This window comes from Sarcophilus harrisii, chromosome X (assembly GCF_902635505.1).
Source record: "Sarcophilus harrisii chromosome X, mSarHar1.11, whole genome shotgun sequence".
Classification (NCBI taxonomy): domain Eukaryota; kingdom Metazoa; phylum Chordata; class Mammalia; order Dasyuromorphia; family Dasyuridae; genus Sarcophilus; species Sarcophilus harrisii.
Window position 1 is genome coordinate 77949311 of NC_045432.1, and position 12313 is coordinate 77961623.

At 40.5% G+C, this 12313-nt stretch overlaps 1 long non-coding RNA gene across 1 annotated transcript; it reads left to right on the forward strand.

Moving 5' to 3' along the window:
* Positions 1-3949: 3949 nt before the first annotated feature.
* On the forward strand, positions 3950-11295 carry LOC111721644. The gene is made up of 3 exons (XR_002770736.2): positions 3950-5541; positions 6741-6881; positions 7734-11295. It is a non-coding gene; the product is annotated as an uncharacterized LOC111721644 (long non-coding RNA).
* The last annotated feature ends 1018 nt before the right edge of the window (positions 11296-12313 follow it).

Here is a 12313-nt window from a genome sequence, read left to right on the forward strand (position 1 = left end):
GAAATATTTTTTCAGAAAAACAAGTTACCTGGAATTTCTTAAACTCAAAGAAGAACACTAGAGGAAATATGTAGAAAAATTGAGAGCAATGTAAGAAAAATATGCAAAGAGAATTGATGGCTTAGAAAAAGAGATACAAAAATACTGAAAAAATAACTACATATAAAGCAGAATTGGCCAAGGGAAAAAAGAGGTACAGAGTATCACTAAAGAAAATAATTATTGAAAAGTTAGAATTGATCAAGTAGAAAGCTAATGACAACTATGAGTGATCAAAAAACAAGAAAACATATCGAAATAATGAAAAAATAGAAAAAATGTGAAATATTTTTTCAGAAAAACAAGTTACCTGGAATTTCTTAAACTCAAAGAAGAACACTAGAGGAAATATATAGAAAATTGGAGAAAAAAAGAAAATATGCAAAGAAAAATTGATGGCTTAGAAAAAAGAGATAAAAATATTGAAAAAAATAACTAATAAAAGCAGAATTGGCCAAGGGAAAAGAGGCAGAGACAAAAAAATAATTTTGAAAAGAAATTGGCTGAAAGCAATGACAACTATGAGGATCAAACAAGAAAACATATTGAAAAATAAAAATAGAAAATGTGAAATTCTTCAGAAAAAACAAGTTATCTGAATTTTTAAAACCCAAAGAAGAACACTAGAGGAAATAGTAGAAAAAATTGAGAGCAAAAAGAAAATATGCAAAAGAGAATGGATGGTTAGAAAAAGAGATACAAAATATTGAAAAAAAATACATAAAGCAGAATCAAAGGAAAAAGAGGACAGAGATCACCAAAGAAAATAACTTTGAAAAATTAGAACTGGCAAGTAGAAAACTAATAACAACTATGAGTGATCAAAAACAAGAAAACATATCAAAATAATGAAAAAAATAGAAAAATGTGAAACATTTTTTCAGAAAACAAGTTACCTGGAATTCTTAAACTTAAAGAAGAAACACTAGAGGAAATATGGAAAAACAGAGCAAAGAGAACTGATGATAGAAAAGAGATACAAAAATACTGGAAAAATAACTACATAAAGCAGAATTGGCCAAGGGAAAAAAAAGGCAGAGTACACTAAGAAAATAATTTTGAAAAATTAGAATTGGTCAAGAAAGCAAACAACCATGAGGATCAAAAACAAGAAAACATATCAAATAATGAAAAATAGAAAAATGTGAAATCTTCTTTCCAGCAAAACAAGTCCTGAATTTTTAAACTTAAAGAAGAACACTAGAGGAAACAATGGAAAAATGAGAGCAACAAGAAAATATGCAAAAGAGAACTGATGGCTTAGAAAAAGAGATACAAAAATACTGAAAAACAACTACAATAAACCAGAATTGGCCAAGGAAAGAGGTACAGAGTATCACTAAAGAAAAATTCCTTAAAGTTAGAATTGGTCAAGTAGAAAGCCAATAACAACTATGAGTGATCAAAAACAAGAAAAACATCAAAATAATGAAAAAAAGAAAAATGTGAAATCTTTCAGAAAACAAGACTGGAATTTCTTAAACTTAAAGAAGAACACTAGAGGAAATATGTAGAAAAAAATGAGAGCAATGAAAGAAAAATATGCAAAGAGAATTGATGGCTTAGAAAAAGAGATACAAAAATACTGAAAAAATAACTACATATAAAGCAGAATTGGCCAAGGGAAAAAAAAGAGGTACAGAGTATCACTTAAGAAAATAATTCTTGAAAAATTAGAATTGGTCAAGTAGAAAGCTAATGACAACTATGAGTGATCAAAAAACAAGAAAACATATCAAAATAATGAAAAAATAGAAAAAATGTGAAATATCTTTTCTTTTCAGCAAAACAAGTTCCCTGGAATTTCTTAAACTTAAAGAAGAACACTAGAGGAAACAATGGAAAAAATGAGAGCAATGTAAGAAAAATATGCAAAGAGAATTGATGGCTTAGAAAAAGAGATACAAAAAAACACTGAAAAAATAACTACATATAAAGCAGAATTGGCCAAGGGAAAAAAGAGGTACAGAGTATCACTAAAGAAAATAATTCTTGAAAAGTTAGAATTGGTCAAGTAGAAAGCTAATGACAACTATGAGTGATCAAGAAACAAGAAAACATGTCAAAATAATGAAAAAATAGAAAAAATTTGAAATATCTTTTCAGAAAAACAAGTTACCTGGAAAAGAGATCAAGAAATGATCAATTAAGAAATATTAAGAAAGCCTCGACATCATATTTCAAAATATTATATTATAAATGAAAACCGCCCATGCTTTTTAGAACCAGAAAGTAAAATAGAAAATGAAAGAATTTATAGTCATATCCTGAAAGCAAAACCAAAATGAAAACTCCCAGGAATAAGAGACAAATTCTAGAGCTTTTTACTTGAGGAGAGAAACTACTTAAAGCATCCAGAAAGAAAAAAATTTCAATACTTTGCAGCCATAGTCAAGATCGCATAAAATTTAGCGGGTACTAAGATAAAGGGGCAGAGGGATTATATAACAATTTCATAAAAAAAAGAGGGGGAGGGAGGAAGAAGAAGAGGGGGAGAGAGAGAGAGACAGGAAGGGAGAGAGAGACAGAAATAGACAGAGATGGGGGAAGAGAGAGAGGAGCAGGCAGAGAGACAGAGATAGAGAAACAGGAAGGGGAAGAAAAACAAGAGATTGAGAGACTCAGACAGAAGGGGGCAAGAGAGAGAGAGGAAGGGAGAGAGAAACAGGAAGGGGGAGAGAGACAGAGGGAGACTCAGAAGGGGGGAGAGTAGCAAAAGAGAGGAGGGGAGACAGAGACAGGAGGAGGGAGAGACAGATAGGAGTTGAGAGAGAAAGAGACAGAAATGGGGAAGAGAGACAGACAGACAGGCACAGGAGGAGAGAGGGAGAGACAGATAAGAAAGGAGACAGAGATAGAGGAGGGGGAGATCAAGACAGACAGAGACAGGAGGGGGGGAACAGAGACAGACAGGAGGGGAAAGAGAAAGATAAAAGGGAGAGAGACAGGAGGAGGGAGAGATTCAGGATGTGAGAGACAGACAGAAGGGGAGAGAGAGAATGGGGGGAGAGAAACAGAGAGAGGGGGAAGAGAGAGACAGATCAGAGGAGGGATAAATAGGAAGGGAGAAAGACAGAAAGAGACAGGGAAGAGAGGGGGGGAAAGAGACATAGGAGGGGAGACAGGGAGAGACAGGCAGGAAGGGAGAAAGAAACAGGAGGGGGAGAGAGCAAGAGAGAGTAAAAGAAAGGGCAAGAGAGCAACAGACAGGAGGCGAGAGAGAGATAATCAGAAAAATAGAAAGGAGATGAGAGAGAGAGACAGATAGGAGGGAGAGAGAGACAGAGACAAGAGGGGAGAGAGACAGACAGAAAAACAAACAGGAAGGGAGAGACAGAGACAGGAGGGTAGAGACAGATAGGAGTGAGGAGAGAAACAAAGGGAGAGACAGGGTGACAGAGATAGAGGAGGGGAGAGAGACAGAGTGAAAGAGATAGAGGGGGGAAAGAGTCAGAGATAGGAAGGGGGAGAGAGACTGAGACAGAAAGACAGACAGACAGGAGGGGGGAAGAGCGAGAGAGAGTGAAAGAGAAGGTGAGAGAGCTAGAGAAAGGAAGAGGGGAGAGAGACGTAGATAGGAAGGGGAGAGAGAGACAAAGACAGGAGGGGGAGAGAGATAATCAGAAAAATAGAAAGGAGGGGAGAGAGGGAAAGACAGAGAGTGACAGAGATAGAGGAGGGGAGAGAGAGAGACAGATAGGGAGAAAGAGACAGTGACAGGAGCAGGGAGAGAGAGTCAAAGACAGGAGGGGGACAGAGAAAGATAAACAGGAGGGGAGAGACAGATGGGAGTGAGGAGAGAGAGAGACAAAAGGAAAGACAGTGACAGAGAGACAGAAAGACAGGAGGGGGGAGAGAGAGAGTGAAAGAGAGATAGAAAAAGGAGGAGGGGAGAGAGACAGAAAGACAGGAGGGGGAGAGAGGCACACAGACAGACAGAAAGGGAGAGACAGAAACAGAGTAAAAGAGATAGAGGGAGGAGAGGAAGAGGGGGGAAGGAAGAGGATGGAGGAAAAAACAAATCAACAGAGTGACCCCTTGAGTGAGAGATGGATGGGTATATTGAAATAGCAAGGGAACATTACATAATTAGAAAAAATTAACCAGGAAATGGTAGGTGAATGGTCAAAGACAAAGATACAGGGAGAGAAAAATTGATTGAGAAAGATAGATACAGCAGGGTGACAATGATTGATGCACAGGCACTGAAAGTGTGAATGGAGAAATTCAGGCTGTAGGTAAGGTGACAGAGAGATCTAACTAGCAGAAAGTGAATGAACAGTATGAAATGTAAGATGGCCGAATTGGGAATTAGCAGGAAAGAGATAAATGAACAAAATGAATCTTGTTATAGAGAATGAGACAAACGGATCTCTTAGACTAGACACTTGGAGATAAAGAAATAAAAAGTTAGAAAGAATTCAGCATTGCAAAACCCATGGCTGAATAGCCCAAGAGAAGCATGGAATAGTGAATGCTAATATTAAAAACCCAAGAAAAATGGAAGAGTGTGTAAGATATCAAAAAATGAATTCGTGGAGAAATCAGAATCACAAAGAAAAAATGGTAAGAGAGATAAAAATACATGGAAAAAGTTATACTAAGTGAGAGATTCTTGGCTGAAGATGCATGTATGAGTGAATAGTTAATAGTCAAAATTGAAATTAGAAAGAAGGAAGGAATGACGAGAGTTCTACAATGCAAGATGAAGTGAGAACAGTTGGCAAGACTGAAATGAAATGGTTAGACGGAGCCATGTTCGAAAGGATATTTAGATTAGCTGAAGAAAGGAGACGTGAATGGATGGCAAGGCCTAGAAGGTAACAGATGAATGAATATTGAGGCAAAAGTAGCAAGGATATTGTGATTACAAAGAGCTGGAAAATGAAAAGCAAACGACTATATTGAGAATTAGATATGGAATATTTGCTGAGATCCTGACACTGAGATTCAGGTGAAAGTACAAATCTAGAAAGTAAGGTTTAGATACTTAGAAAAACAACCCAAGTGGGAAATGGAAGTGTAAAGTCAAGTCCCAAGTCAGAATTACCTGCTTAGAAAAACACTCTGGAATTGGCTGGGGAGATATGGATTAATGGAAAGGCTTAGACAGGGACGAATGCATTACTTGCAGGGACAGGTGGGAGTTAGGTGTGTATACCAGCAGGGAGGTACTCAGAGAGACAGACAGACAGGAGGGAAGAGACAGAGACAGGAGTGGGGAGAGAGACAAACAAACAGAAAGGGAGAGACAGAGTGAAAGAGGGGGAAGTTAGGTGTGTATACCAGTAATACAGATGTGAGGAATAGGGTAAAATGAGGGTGGGAATAATAGAGAATTCTAGGAGGGAAAGAAAGATAAAAGAACAGAAGGAGGGTTAGGCGTGATCAAGAGAGACCCAAATGGAGCTACACAACGGACGGATCACAGCGATGGATTCCATGGAGAAAATGCAACGGATCAAGAAACAGCTGGAGTGGATCTGTGATGAAGGAATACAGGTAATAATCATGGTGGTCCAGAGGGAGGGACTGAGGGATCTAGGAATAGATGCCATGACAGAGGGGGCAGATGAACCTACAAGAGGGGAGCCAAGGTCCAGTGGCTTTGAATCAGGCACTAGTTGTCCAAAAGGAGATTTTTTTTCCTAACCACGCCCTTCTGGGAGATGGTAGACATTTCCAAGAGAATAAGAAATTGCAGCTGGAAAAAGGAGAAGGAAGGGAAATCCAAATCCTTTTTTTCCTGATTTTGGGAAATCGAAGGGAAAGTCCCAAGCTTCCTTAAAGAGACTAAGAGAAAGAAAGGATGAAGATTTGGCCTTTCTTTGCCTTTTAGTGAGCAGCTTTTTTTGGATCAGTCACCAATCCTTTTTTGGCATTGATCCCAATCAAGGGGGATAAATGAGGAGCCACTGATTATGTGTGTGTTCTTTAGCAAGGAGTCAGGGCAATGGGGTCCACTAAAAGGACCCAGGCTCATCCTCATTCATGAGCCTAGTAATGGTCACCACTACACAAGCAAGAAGATAACATGAGAAAGAATAGAAAGGTAAGGGAGACAAAAAGTCCCCCTTAGTGAAGTGGGACAAAAACAAAACGACAGTAATGGGAGAGGCAGGTATGGAGGTAACGAGCCAAAGAAAGAGATGGAGCCAAGGAAAAAGAACCAGATATGAAGCCAGAGAGAAAAGTAAACTAGGTAAAGGGAACAGACCAAGAGAAAATTAGAGAACATGAATTTAGAGACAAGATGATGGTGTGCAAAAATGAAGGGAAAAGACACCTAGTAAAGGAGACAAAACCATTGAAGGATGAAGGGACATGGAGCTCAAAAGATTATAAAAGAGAGACAAAGACAGTAAGACTATGGGAAGAAGACAGTGAGATCGAATTGAAGGGAGATAGTGACAGGCAGAGACAAAGAGAAATAAGAAGGAAGGAAGAAGGGAGGGATGAAGAAAGGAAAGAAGGAAATGATACTAGTGAAAGCTACAGAAACATAGTTGGGGAGGGAAAGGGCCTTACTTTGATTTTCTCAGTTCTCCATCAGACTTAGCCCTGAGGGAAAGAAGAAGGTTGGGAGGGGAATGCCTTCTCTTCTATCTTTCCATCAGCATCTGTGGTATCTACAAGAGTATGGGCCTGCCCAGTCAGCCTGACACAAACCTCTAAATTTGTATCTATTTCCCTGGCCACAGATCAGCAAACAGCAATCCTGAGAGGTGAACATTTACAGCTTTGGAGGCTACCTCACGAATCCAGGAGATCCAGAGACTTCGAATAAGAGTTGTCCGACAAGAAGGAACTGTTTTCTTGCAACTGGACCCATTTTTGGAGAAGTAAGTTGATGACTGGCAGGCAGATGAGCAGCTCAGGAGGAGGATGGAAAGAGCTTGAGAAATCCAGGGGAAATCCAGTATTCTACAGAGCTCTCCTTAGAGAATTAGAGAATTTTAGAGTGTCTAACTTTTCTTTTTAAGAATGACATTGATAATATAAACACAAATGATACCAATAAAAATTTGCAATTTGAGAAAATGATAAAAAGGAGAGACAGAGGGGGGAAGGAAAAAAAGTTATAAAAGGAAGCAAAAAAGAAAAATAGAGGGAAGAAAATAAAGAGCACAAGGGAGAAAGGGAGATAGAGTGGGAAGCCAAGAGGGAAGTAAGGCTGGAAAGATGAAGAGAGGAGGGGAAAAAGCATAATAGAAGGGAGGCAAGATGTGAAAGGGAGGTAGGTAGACCAAAAAGGATAGAGAAGAAAGGAGGGTGGGAGAATTAATAGAAAGGATAGGGAAGGAGGAATAACTGGGAGAAAGGTAAGAAGGGATCTAGATGGGTGAACCTTTGGGATTTCCCCCTTTCAATAGTGTACCTTGTTCTGGCTGCTCTGCCATGTGGAGACAGAGTAAATCTGCTTCTGGGCAGGTCGTGCTCCCTGCCTTTGAAACATGTGCAGGAATCCTATAACTTTTGAACTTGCCACCTAGTGAAGTAAGACGTTTGGCTGATGAGCGCAACTAGGTGTGCATTCAAAACATAATACAAGTAAAAGGGAAGCTCTTTCGTCTTCAGTCCTGCCTGGATGTGTTTAGCTGAAGAGTACTTTTAAGTTTCCCCATAGGGAGAGAGCATTAGTACCAATAGCCTACTTATCCCACTCATGGTTTGTTGTTTCTTACCTCCCTTAGATGAACATACATCGGGACTGGAATGGACCATGTGACCTTGGAAAGTTCAGAAGAGCTACTGGAGGTTCGGGAGCTTGAGTCCGAGACAAACTTGGTAATCGCCGAGCCTAGTCTGCCAGCACGGCCCCAAGGGACAGCCAAGACGCCAGGTCCTACAAGCAAGAAAGCAACTCTGTCCATTGCGCCACGTTCAGAATTTAACATGGCACGCAAATGCATTGGAGCAGAAACTTTAAGTTTCATCTCACTTTCCTCAGGAACTAAGGTGGTTTGGGGGAATATATGCCCTGGACTGTGTCTTCTCAGTGAATAGATCTTTGTAACAGGAAATTGATGTCTATTGGTTAAAAGGAGGCAATAATAAACCCACAAGCACTGGCAACTGATACTGAATAAAAAACATTGTTAAAGGCTCAGGCCAAAAGCATTAGAACAAAACATTTTCAATCTTTCAGAGACAGTCCTAGAACCCTGAGGTGAGATGGAGGAGCTGACCCTGGAAAGTCAAAGCTGCAGAGCACAGCCTGCATACTCAGTTTCTCTCCTTACTGTTTCTTAGGATCTTTGGGGATGAAAGAGAGGGGAAGACTGGGAGGAAAAGCAGGAGGAGCAGTCTAAATATGATTAAGGACCAAGTATCACATCTAGGAGCTCTGAAATTTGTTGCCTTGTGTTTGTGCTGTTGTTTTTTTTGTTTTGTTTTGTTTTGTTTTTTAACATGACCACTTTATATTGATTGCATCTTATAAATGAAAGATTTATCCAGAATAAGGTAATTCCAGAATTGGGGCAGAATGTGGCTGTAGATTTTATTTTTCTTATTACTGAGATATATGTATTGCACCTTTAACTTAAATTAAGGAGCAGGCCAGGACCACATGCCTCCATGGGAAGGGAACTAGTCTGAGTTTGTTCAGGCTGAGTTCCCTCTTGTAGCCAATGGAGATGCTAAAACATTTGAGAAAGGCTATTTGGGGGAGGTACCAGTGCAAGTCTAATGGTGCCTCTAGGGTAATGGCTGCAATAGTGTCGCATAGTCAACAATTCATATGCTTCCCTCTCTCTTTAGATGATTACTATCATATCTACCTACTAGGGCTTCAGGATGGTGGCACAGGAACTGTGTGGACCAAGTCCAATTCCAAGTATTTCATGCAGCCTTTACCATTGTCACAGAGAGATGATGATGATCACAAGACAACTTTCCAAAATTTAGGGGAGTCGGTGAAAGCAGTCCTCAAAATCATATTTTCTCTCTGAAAACATTAATATGATGAAGAAAGAATATTATTGACTGAGTAATCTAATCCTGGAATACTAGGATGATTAGGAGAAACTTACCAAATTTAGGGGAGTCGGTGAAAGCAGTCCTCAAAATCATATTTTCTCTCTGAAAACATTAATATGATGAAGAAAGAATATTTTTGACTGAGTAGTCTAATCCTGCAACGCTAGGGTGACCAGGAAAAACTTACCAAAATTTAGGGGAGTCAGTGAATGCAGTCCCCCAAATCATATTTTCTCTCTGAAAACATTAACATGACGGAGAAAGAATATTTTTGACTGAGTAATCTAATCCTGGAACGCTAGAATAACCAGGAGAAACTTACCAAAATTTAGGGTAGTTGGTGAAAGCAGTCCCCAAAATCATATTTTCTCTCTGAAAACATTAACACAATGGAGAAAGAATATTTTTGACTGAGTAATCTAATCCTGGAATACTAGGATGATTAGGAGAAACTTACCAAATTTAGGGGAGTCGGTGAAAGCAGTCCCCCAAATCATATTTTCGCTCTGAAAATATTAACACAATGGAGAAATAATTTTATTAATTGAGTAATCTAATCCTGGAACTCTAGGATTTACTTACAAAATGTAAAAGAAAATTCTTCACATGCTGAAAGAATCAAATTGAGAGTGTCAGTCAAGCAGCTTTACAATTGGAAGCACAGAAACTAAGACTATTGCCCATTTCATCAGTGTGCCCCAGGGGCTGAGGAAGGTGGGAGAGGATAAGGATGGGACAAAACAGCTCCCACTTGTGGGGTGGAACCTCATCACAAGTATATATTTATGTTGGATCCTTTTCCTGAACCCAGGAAGTATCTTCACTGTATATGTACATCCAGGATGACAGTGAATCCCACCCCATCCTTCCCCTACCAGCAGCAAAAAGGGAGCAAGCCACAGTTCTCAGACTCTCCCTCCACTGCTATAAAGGAGAGAGCGTCAACCCACAACTGTCAGCTCCCTTCCCTCTTCTCTTTCTCATCAACTGCAAAGAAAGAACACCCAGTCACCAGAGTTGACACTAGGAAATTTTGGGGGGACAATAATTCCAGGTGTCTTGCTGTGGGTTTGGAGTGGAGATATAGCCTCTTCCACTCTCAAATTAGACACAAAGGAAATAAATCCTTCATTAAATCCCATTGTTGCTGTTAATTGGAACTAAGAAATAATGAGAGGTAGTTATCTATGCCCTATGACACGAGACGTGCCTCTGGATTCCTCCAGGAAGTGGAAAGTATTGGGATGGTTAGCGAGGATTGTCTGAAGGGTAAGGGGATAGTGGGGGGTGGTCAGCAAGTAGGCTTTGGGTGCCTTCTCACAGTCCTGCAAATGGGGAAGGGAGGGACAACTTTGCTCCTAATCCACGTGTATATGCTCCCCATTCCCTCCTCCCTCCCAGCATTGTACCCTCTGTTGCCAGGCTCCGTGCCCTTCCCTCTACTTAGTTCCCATCAGCCAGCAAAAAGGAGAGAGTGACTATACCTCTTTTTTCCTCCAAGCAGAACAAGTAATCTTTGTATGAAGTTATAATTTAGCTTAATTTACTTAAAAACTTTCCCATTTTATAAAAAGAGAACAGTTTGGAACAAAAAAAGCAACTCTGCAAGAAAAAGATTAGTGCTAAATGGAATCCAGCTCCCGCAGCCCGATGCTCAGGATCAGTAAAGGGCATTACCAAGATGATTCCTTGCATGTATAGCTTGGACCACATGGAAGTTGAGGTCCCTGTCAACTCTCACCATCTATAACCCTGTGGGTCTCAACTTTAATACTCCTCTCAGAGAGTTCTACCAGTAGACATACCCCCACCCAATGTAGACACCTAAAGAATGGGAACTAAAGAGGGCCCAAGTTTGACCCCAAGCGGAGAGCTAACTAAAATGGCAGAAAAGGTCAGACTTGCATAGTATTAGAGAGACAGAAATGGCATGAAATGAAACAAAATTAAATACAAGCACTTGAAGCAAGGGAGTTTAAACACAAGGTATCGCTCAGGAAGGGAGAGTGGCTATCTGACATAAAGAAAACAGGAAATGGGGAGCAGGGTGCTCTGGGAGCTCAACCCCTGCTTCTGTTCCTTTTCCAGAGATATCCTGCATTGAAATACAACTTCAAGCTCATTCCCCATGATGAATGCTCTACTCCTAGTGGGACTAAGAAAATAAATGACTGTGTCTGGGAGGGAGGAGCTTGTGTCTTCTTGGGAATGCCCAAAGCACCCCAACAGCCTGTGGTCGATTTCCACTCTTCTGATTAAAACTTTTATCAAGTATGTCTTTGTGTACTGTCTTAAATGAAAAACAGTGGGTAATGGGCATTAGGGGTTGGGGAGGGTGGGACACAAACAGGGGGGAATCCCATCAAGCCAAGAGACTCAATTAGATGCTGCAGATTCTCTCTAGAGGCCAAAAAAAGGACCTCAACACTCCCAACAAAGAAGTGGCGCTGAAAGGGTGCATACAGCTAGTTGTTCTAAGAGTCCCAAAGAGCTCAGCAGATACTCCAGGGACCCCCTGGGGGTGAACACTATATGTGAAAACATCACTTTTAATAGACTAGAAATGATAATAAACAAATGAATGAAGGAATGGACAAACAAACAAAAGCTCTCCTTCAGAACCCTGAACCTGCTCTGGAAATACATAGATTAGCCATAAAAACCCTAGGATTTATAGTTCTTCCTAACTGTTGCTTCCCACAGTAACAAGCATTTAGGTGCATCCTATGTTCCCACACAATGATTTAAATGTCAGGAGTACAGAAAAGGTGCAAACATGATCCCTGCCTGTGATGACCGAGTTAGCACCTTCTCTGCTATCTATCACTCATGACTTGTTGATCTCACCCCATGATCTCCACAGGAAGGGTCTACCCTGATCTCCATAGGGGGTCTCTGCCCTGATCTCCATAGGGGTCCACTTTTGATTTGCATGGTGGGGTATTTGCTCCTTATCGCCATGGAATTCTCTGCCCCTGATCTCCATAGGAAGTCTCTGCCCTGATGTCCATGGGGGGGATCCACTTTTGATTTGCATGGTGGGGTATTTGCCCCTTATCTCCATGGAATTCTCTGCCCCTGATCTCCATAGGGAGTCTCTGCTTCAACCTTCATTGAGTGTCTCTACCCCTACAGACATTTGACCTGGATCTCCATGGTGGGGTCTCTGACCCAGATCTCTATGGGGAGGTCTACCTCCCATCTCCATGAGGTATCTGTCTCTGATCTCTATGGAATTCTTTGACCTTGATCTCCATAGGAAGTCCATTCCCCAAGCTTCATTGAGGGTCTC